The following is a 10,484-nucleotide window of genomic DNA, read 5'->3' on the forward strand; positions in this document are numbered from 1 at the left end:
TTTGGTGATAGATCTTCTTGACTATAGCAGATTTTCCCCTAAAAAATAGCACAAGAACACTAGTATCAATAACTAGAAAGAGTCCACGAGAAAGTCTCTTCGCTGCCGCCTGACCTATAAGAACTCGCAGCCAAATTATTCTACAATATTAGTCAACCTTATAAGAAATTCTAAAAGTTAAAAGAATCCTAGCAGTTATAAGAATTCTAAAGCCCAACAAAACCCCATGAGTGGTAACATCATAAAGGCTCATTACCCGCCTATGTATGGCATCAAATATCCAAGGAAAGCTAATCCTCGACATCGCTAACCCACACATATGCCTCTCTCTCTCTCTCTCTCTCTCTCTTATCACAACATGGATTCAAAACACTCAACTCACAAACCAAATAAAAAACATACATAATGGCTTCCAGAATAAAAGCTTCTTCCCACATGTACCATTCCGTTCTATTCCCGACTATTTATTCACACAAAATAAAACACAATATCATCCTAAGAAACAATGCAAAATAGTACCTCGCCTATGCATTGCGCAAGAATAACACTTCCCAAAATTGCAATTTCCTAAATGGAGTACGACGAGAATCCTCTCACCTACCTTTTCACAAATTTCTTATCAACATACACCTACGCGTCCTTCACACACTTCTACAAAACATAGACACATCCTCATAGCCTCATAATTATGTAGAACAATAACTCACATCCTCCCACTACTCCTCAGATATGGTTGCACAGCTAGCCCAATCTTACATAAATTGTAAAATGTCGCACAAATATGTAAAACAAATAGCATCAAGTTACCGAGACCAAGGTTTCGAAATCACTCTCTCAAAACAATATTTCAGCAAAAGATTTTATTTATTTCTTTATCTATTTATTTATTCTAGAACGAATTTAGTAGCTGTCGCCGTTCTAGTATAACATATAACTGGCTTTATGATCAACGAGCAGCGACGCAACGGGTTCATTTACCGTGTCGAAGGAAGTGAACAAAACTTTGTTCTCTTTGAAAATGTTCAATAAATTTGTAGAGTTTATACTCATAATTGTCACCTTACTATAGTCACACACACACACACACACACACACACACACACACACACACACACGCACGCACGCGCGCGCACACACACACACGCACACACACGTGCATGTATGTATACATACCTGTAATTTTGGATTTTGTCCCTAATATATATATATATATATATATATATATTATGTGTGGAGGCGCAATGGCCCAGTGGTTAGGGCAGCGGACTCGCGGTCATAGGATCGCGGTTTCGATTCCCAGACCGGGCGTTGTGAGTGTTTATTGAGCGAAAACACCTAAAAGCTCCACGAGGCTGCGGCAGGGGATGGTGGCGAACCCTGCTGTACTCTTCCGCCACACCTTTCTCTCTCTTTCTTCCTGTTTCTGTTGTACCTGTAATTCAAAGGGCCAGCCTTGTCACACTGCGTCACACTGAATATTCTCGAGAACTACGTTAAGAGTACACGTGTCTGTGGAGTGCTCAGCCACTTGCACGTTAATTTCACGAGCAGGCTGTTCCGTTGATCGGATCAACTGGAACCTCGACGTCGTAAGCGATGGAGTGCCAACAACAACAATATATTATGTATGTATGTATGTTTAGGAACATAGTTATATACATATATACATATATGTATATAAATGTTTGCGGACACATATAGATACATATACATTTACATATCTACAAATTTATACACACACACGCACACACAGATACATATGTTCGATTGCACGTGTAATAATTATTTCTACAATAGGCACAAGGCCTGAAATTTGGGGGAAGGGCAGTAGTAGATTAAACTGACTCCAGTGTTTCACTGGTACTTAATTTATCAACCCGCGAAAAGGATGAAAGACAAAGTAAACCTCGGTGTAATTTGAACTCAGAACGTAAAGACGGACGAAATGCCACTAAGCATTTTGCCCGACGTGCTAACGATTCTGCCAACTCGCCGCCTTTACGTGCGTAATAATCCATGTCTGTATGGTTAAGAAACTTGCTTTGCAACCCCGTGGTTTTAGGTCCAGTGCCCCTGCATGGGCAAGTGTCTTCTACTATAGCTACGGGCTAACGAGAGACTTGTGACTGAATTTGGTAAATGGAAACAGTGTAAAGCTGTCGTGTGTGTGTGTGTGTTAACCCCTACCAACGTTTGATAACCGGTGTTGCTAAAACTCTCCATAACGTAGAGTTTTAGTAAATGACTCCGATAGAATGGAGTGAATTTGTTCGACTATTCCCTTCAAGAATATAGTCGAACAAGTATAGTTGACTCAGTATGGCTGCAGTCCAATGATTAAAACAAGTAAAAGATAAAAGATGCGTGAGTGTGTGTGTTTGTGTGTGTGTGTGTGTGCGTGCGTGCGTGAGTGCGTATATAACACAGGCATAGCTGTGAGATTAAAGAAGTTCGCCTCACTGCCTCATTGTTTCAGGTTTAGTCCCACTGCGCAGCATCGGTAAGTTGTTTCCATTATACACATAGGTCAATCAATGCCAAGTGAGTGAATTTGACTGGTGGAAACTGTGTGGAATCCCATCGTATGTATGTGAATGTATTTTTGCATTTATTTCTCACCGCTTGAAAATCAGTGTGGATTTGTCTGTGTCTTTGTAATCCAGCTGTTCAACAAAAACAGACGGATTAAATAAGTGCTAGACTTTCAAAAATAAGACTTAACTTTTCAAGGGGTTGACCCAATGTGCCGTAGTTCCATAAGTGAAACAAATAAAAGAACAAAAGAACAGAAACATATTTATTGCCGAGGTTTTTATGTAAATGCTCTTAAATTATAGAGAATGGAAGAGGCGGTAGTAAATCTACTTAAATATTTAGGTTGAATACATTCCGGGGTTTAACTATAAATGCTGTCAAAGTTAAGTACTGAGGGTGAAAGTAATGGTAATAAATCTCCCTAAACAATTTATTTCAAAGTAAATCAACGAGTAAGTTTCATAGTGATCATCTGAATTACTTGCAGCCTGTCTTACTTAAATCATACCCTACTGTCTTAGTATAAAGGACATGTTGAATGATGTACGACTTGATATACAAACAGACGTATTGGTCACAGCTGGTTCCATCAAGACTAATTTAGTGCTAAGCAACAACGAAAACAACAAGGATAACATACTAAAAATGCGGCCAGACTGCTATTTCTAATTTCACGTTTGATACAGTCAATGTATTATGTATTATGTATTATTTATTGAAATTCCTAAGAAGTAGTTGACGGCCCAGTGCAGCTTGGATATTATTTGGCTATCGATATTGCAGTTATGTTTATGTGATTCTTTTTTTTTTTTTTTTGTATTTCTATATCTGGTACTTGTTAGCACATATCTTTCTCCTTGATAATTCAAAGGAATCCTCCGAGTCATTCTATTGACAGTTTCCAAGAAAGGAAATGATTGTAGTCAAAGCTTTCAATAGTTTCTTCATTGAAGTAAAGTTTGCAAGTGTATGTGATTGAACACGGAAAGAGGAAAAGAACAAAAAAACAAAATGTTTTACTGTGGGATTTACAGTCTGAAAGTAAAGGGACGTGACTAAATACAGCAACATTTTTGTTCCGCTTTATTTATTTACAGTAACTTTAGTTTATGACTCAGAACATATCAATGTAACTAACACTGATTACGGAAATCCATGATTCGGGTGGGTGCAGATAAAACAAGATATTTAAGTAGGTAAGAAAGAAGACAAATAGCTAAGTAGCCTGTGTATCCATCACGTTTATTCTATCTTATTTTGGTCAAGTACAGCGTTTCTAGGAATGTTTCTTTCTGTTGTAAGACAGTAATTGAGGTAATTGAGGGTTATTTGACTGTTATTTCTTACAGGTCGAACGCCCTCATAGAAGTTTCCTCGCTGGCTCATTGTTATTGTCAGCTTCAAATCAGCTCCAGTTCAACAAGTCTATACATGAATACTCTAAGATCGCATAATCTTTTTTGCTTGTTTTTATTATTTTTTTCTTTGTCAGGTGCATATATGCATTTATAAAATGCCATTCATTTTCTTGGGGCGATAGGGTGTTATTTGAGGGAGATTTCATTGCCATTTGTAGCAAGACGCTATCTTGCTAATTGATGGTGTAGGCGTTAAAATTTCGGTCAACGAAGAAAATCTGTAGAGATAACTTTAAAAAGTGATTGAATCGCATTGCTAACACAGATAGGACACGGTATTGACTTTAAGCCTTTAAGATACTTGGTAGTATATTACTGTTGCATAACGAAATATGATGTCCCTACAAGCAATTAATATATATGTACAAGTTACCAGGAATGTGTTTAATATGTAAAATTGGTATATCCATTTGTGCTACACCGCTAAATTTTTAAGCAATGTATTCGTGAGTGGTTAATGGGTTGGATGTGATTCTAGAGAAAGAGCAAGAACTTATGAAATATGCATACATACTCATTACCTATTTTTCTATCTTCGATATCATTGTTTACATAGACGAAACGTCATAACTTTCAGTGCTACCTCTAATTTCAACTATTGGATCTCTCTCTATATATACATACATACATACATACATACATACATACATACATACATACATATATATATATATATATACATATATATATATATATATATATATATATATATATATATATATATATATATATATATATATATATATATATATATATATATATATATATATATATATATATATATTAAATTCAAATTACGATAAACGTAACCAAACAAACGAAGTTTGCTTTTAGAAGCGTTGAGATGTCTTACAAAGTTAAAGAAGTGATTTTTAAATTCTCAGTCGCAGGATAATGCTAATAATATAGCCTGAACAGGATAAGCTACCCCTATTTTGAAGAAAAAAGTGTAGGTGGTTAGCTATATATATATATATATATATATATATATATATATATATATATATATATATATATATATATATATATATATATATATATATATACATACATATATATATATGTATGTATGTATGTATGTATGTATGTACATGTATATGTATGTGTGTGTGTAATGTGTTCTCTTAGCTTTAGCATTCTCTATACAGATATAGCAAATCCCATACAACAACAAATTCTTGATTTATTATAATTATCACTGCCTATAAAGAATGTATTATAATTAACAAATGGCAATTAAGGCCAGCTTCACTTGAGAAGAAAAAACTAATGTCATGGTTCAAGACTTCCCAAAGTTGATATGCCATTAAGGAAAGGAGCATATACATATTAAAGCAAAACGTTAAAAATATAGCAATATGTGAAGACAGATTAAACTACCTAAGTTTAATATCATTAAAGAATGAAAGTTTACACGTATGTTGCATCAGTTGAAGCTTACTTACAGGTGTATAAAGCTTACAAGCGTATAACGAATGCGTGAATGCGTGGGAGTGAATGCATGCATACGTGAATAAATACTATAAAAATATAAGTACCTATATATGGCAATTATGATATTTGTATATACTAGTAGTAATGTATTTTTACAGGTAAACGAAGGAAGAACACACCCATTTACTCTTAATTCCTAAGGCGTATACAAATATTCAGTTGTATTCAATTGTACAGGTGTATGAGTTGGAGTTTGTGCATATAAATATATATGTGAATGTCTATATACAGACATTTATATATATGTATGAATGTATTATGTATATATATATATATATATATATATATATATATATATATATATATATATATATATATATATGCGCACGTGTGTGTGTGTGTGTGTGTGTGTGTAGCGAACGCATTACAATGAAGTAGAGAAATTTGAAAAGACAACACGAAACCGGTTATTTCTCAAAATACAATGTTTATGTACCAAAAAGATTTTATAACATTTTTCTAACATTTTTCTGACATAATTTAAATATATACTTTAACCATGTAACACATGTATATATGCATGTGTATATATATGTGTATATATATGTATACATATGTATGTGTATTTATATATATATATATATATATATATATATATATATGTGTGTGTGTGTGTGTGTATGTGTGTGTGTGTGTGTGTGTGTGTGTGTGTATATATATATATGTGTATATATATATACATATACATATATGTGTATTATTTCTTTACTACCCACAAGGGGCTATACACAGAGGGGACAAACAAGGACAGACAAACGGATTAAGTCGATTATATCGACCCCAGTGCGTAACTGGTACTTATTTAATCGACCCCGAAAGGATGAAAGGCAAAGTCGACCTCAGCGGAATTTGAACTCAGAACGTAGCGGCAGACGAAATACCGCTAAGCATTTCGCCCGGCGTGCTAACAATTCTGCCAGCTCGCCGCCCTTATATATACATATATGTGTATGTATGTGTGTGTATGTATATATGCATACATATATATGTATATATACATATACATATATATTCATGTATGTACGTAAATATGTATGCGTGCATGTATGTATATAATACATGGTTTATCAACCGCAAATAAATGATGTTTGACGTGAATTAAATATACCAATTATACTTGTGACATGAAAGTCACGACGACTCAAAATTCTACGTAACTTGAAAGTAACATGGACCTTTTCCCCCCTATTTAGAACAAGACCTTTTCCTCCTATTTAGAACAAGACATTTTCCCTTTGTCAATTATCGATTTAAGACCACAAAGATTTCCAATAGTGTTGCTCGCTAAGAAGGAATGCTCGGGTTCTTTTCAACCCACATCGTAACACGCTTTTCCTTCTTTCTATTATCTATGCAGTCACCACACCATACCTAAAGCAGGTGCACCTACTACAACCACACAGCAATTATTTTGTTTTATTATTCGCTAATGCTTTCTTTTTCACTCCGGAAGTAATGTACTCTTCCATTCTTGTGACTCACATGACTCCGTCACGCATTATTCAAACACTAACTTTCATTTTACATTGTTTATTGGCTTCTACATCAAGAATATTTCTTTTGTTTTTTGACAAATAGAAACACTCTATAAAGTCAGGGTGTTGTTTAGATATGGCAATATGGGTTGGGAACACAGGCACTCACTCCAAATTGATCACCACATTCCATCTGGATTTCGGAATTATGAATTTGTGGATTTATAATTGTACATCTATAATAAATGTGTGTGTGCTTATATTATATATATGTATATTTATTATCTATATATATAAAACTTAGGATGTCTGTCTGTCTGTCTATCTGCTTGTATGTGTGCATCACTAAAACTCGAGAACTACCCAACTGATTTCATTCAAATTTTATACATAGGATTCATGGAGTGTCATGTGCCCAAAAACTTTTCAACTACTTGCCTAATGCGAGCCCGGAGCAATCTCTTACACTGTTTCAGTAATACGTGTCAATAGTGAAACAATAACATCTCTATTGTATTGTGAGATAATAGTTTCAATTTTAATAGTTTCACTATGTATATAATATATATATATAGAAACTATTAAAAGTGAAACTATTATCTCACATTGCATATATACATGCATACATACATATATATATATATATATATATATATATATATATATATATATATATAAGCTTACTTAGAAATGGATGCGTCGCGTTCAATTAAATAATAATATAAATAATGTGTGTGTGTGTGCGCGCGCGCGCGTGTATGGGTAAATATTCCGTCAGCATTGCCCAAATGATGCTGGCATCGCTTTATGATACACCCAAGACTTGGAGCCCGTGCTATCCGCCCACAATATAAATCATACTCGCATCATATAACGACAATACGGTACAATTATTTCACCTTAACTGGCCCCGCTCTCTATAACATTACACCAAAAAAAACGTTAAAGCAGAAACAGACTCCATAAAGTTCAATAAGTCATTGGACAAATTCCTTCAAAAAATTCCGGATAAACCTCCTACACTCAGATATGTCTCCCTAAACAATAACTCTCTCTTCAAGTGGGCCATGTTGTCCGATTCCTGATTTGAATGACTTTGTTAGGTGGTGCTATTAAGATACACATGGCCTGGGCCAATACTGGCCGAAAACTATCAGAGTATCAAAGTGTATATATATATATATATATATATATATATATATATATATATATATATACACATACCTATATGTATATGTATATACGTATATATATAAACGCATATATATATATGTATATATACATGTATATGTATATATATATATATATATATATATATATATATATATATATATATATATATAGACATACACACTTCACGTTGGCTGTACAGCCTTTTTGTTTGTTTATTTCACCGTTTCGTTTTCCTGTCTTGTTTTCCGACCGCCACTACCCTCCACGAAAACAATTTAATTTGTGTTCGTGGGAAGAACCATTTTAACGATGCGTACTGCCTTAATTCTTCGAAACGCCGGAGTTTTAATGGTGGCAGCTGATGAAGGGGATGTTTCTATGTGGCCTGCTTGTTTGTTGCACCTTGTTTACCATTTTTGTCCTTGTTCTTTTGCCACGTCATGTACCCAGTTATGTATCTATATGTACATGTGGATGAACGTATATACATATATGTACATATATATGCATATACTCCTATATTGTTTATATATATATATATATATATATATATATATATATATATATATATATATATATATATATATATATATATACATATATATATATATGTGTGTATATATATCTATCTATATATTTACACGCCCGCGCACATATATATATATATATATATATATATATATATATATATATATATATATAATAATAATAATAATATTAGGGACAAAATCCAAAATTACAGGCAAAAAACTCAATTAAAATCAATTTATAAAAAATTAAAATTAAATTGAGCCTTATAGATAAAGTATATATAAAATATATAGTTTTAGGGAAAATAACCAATTATCAAGAACTCATCGATGAAAATCCACTATCACATATAGAAAAATTAATAATTAAAAGCACAATAAATGAGTATAATATAAAGTAAAGTAAATATCATAAGATAAATATAATAAAAAGATTACACGTGTTTCATAACCAATTTTCAAATAGAAAAGAAATTTAAATCGATTAAAATCAATTGAAATTATCGAAAATAAGTTCTATTCAAAAATATAGCTACTCGTCAGATCGTAAGTAGAACAATAATTAGATATATATCTCAACCAGCAATAAGTACCAAATGAATTAATATGAAATACTTATTATATAAAGATAGAAAAATTATTTAAAAAATATCATATCAAAATAATAATCATTCAATAATCATCCCTTCATCCATTATAATAACATGTATATTATATACAAAAAACATCTTACATAAATTATCATTGTTTTAAATTATCATTGTTTTAAATACAAGTTGAACGAAGTTTAATTTTAAAATAATAATGAAGATAAAATTAGTACATATTTAACCGGTGTAATAGTTAAAGCTATACTATTTAAAGCTAAAGACGTTTATTTAATTATAATTAAAGATCAATTGAATAATAGAAAAATACAAGATTATTTATTTCTACAAACGTAATAATAAAAAATATGAATGAAAAAATTATGAATGGAAAAAATTATGAATGAAAAAATTAGGAAAGAAAAAATTATTAAGAATAAAAGGTTAAACTTTATATATATATACAAAGTTTTGATTTTAAAAAACTTTAACGATATTATAAACTATAAAGATTAATAATTAATCAAATAATATTAATCAAAAATAATCGAAAATATATCAACACTATTCCAATCGAAGTTCTAATATTATGTTGAAATGAAACTATAACTTCTAAATAATTTAGTGTTAAATAAGTTATCTATTAAAATAATCTATAAAGAACCAAATGAATAGTATAAAAACAAGAATACATATTATTTTCAAATAGTAGAAAATATATATATATATATATATATATATATATATATATATATATATATATATATATATATATATATATATATTGGGGCTGAGGTCAGTCTGTTACTTTCAGAGTTTCATGTATTATCATGTGAGTAATCCTATCGCTACAACAAATATTTACAATCCTCTTCTGTATCGAGTGCATTTCCATCTTGCTTGTAAGCTCAAACATACACGTAAGTGTATGTGAGCATTTTCCTAGATGCATAAACGTATGTTCATGTATATGTATATATGCATACATATATGCATGTGTGTGCGCGCGCACATATCTGTGTGTATGTGTGTGTACATACATGTGGTGCTTATATATAATTATGTGCGCATTTATATTTATATATATATATATATATGCACACATGCACGCACACACACACACACACACACACACACACACACATGTATATATATACATATATATATATGAATGAATACTTATATATATGCATGCTTGTGGTTGCATCTGTGTTGGTGGGTGTTTGATATATTCATTATTTGATACATTGTAGCTGTTGGATTAAAAGAAGT

The sequence above is a fragment of the Octopus bimaculoides genome, chromosome 11, assembly GCF_046866305.1.
Source record: "Octopus bimaculoides isolate indiv1 chromosome 11, ASM4686630v1, whole genome shotgun sequence".
Taxonomy (NCBI): Eukaryota; Metazoa; Mollusca; class Cephalopoda; order Octopoda; family Octopodidae; genus Octopus; species Octopus bimaculoides.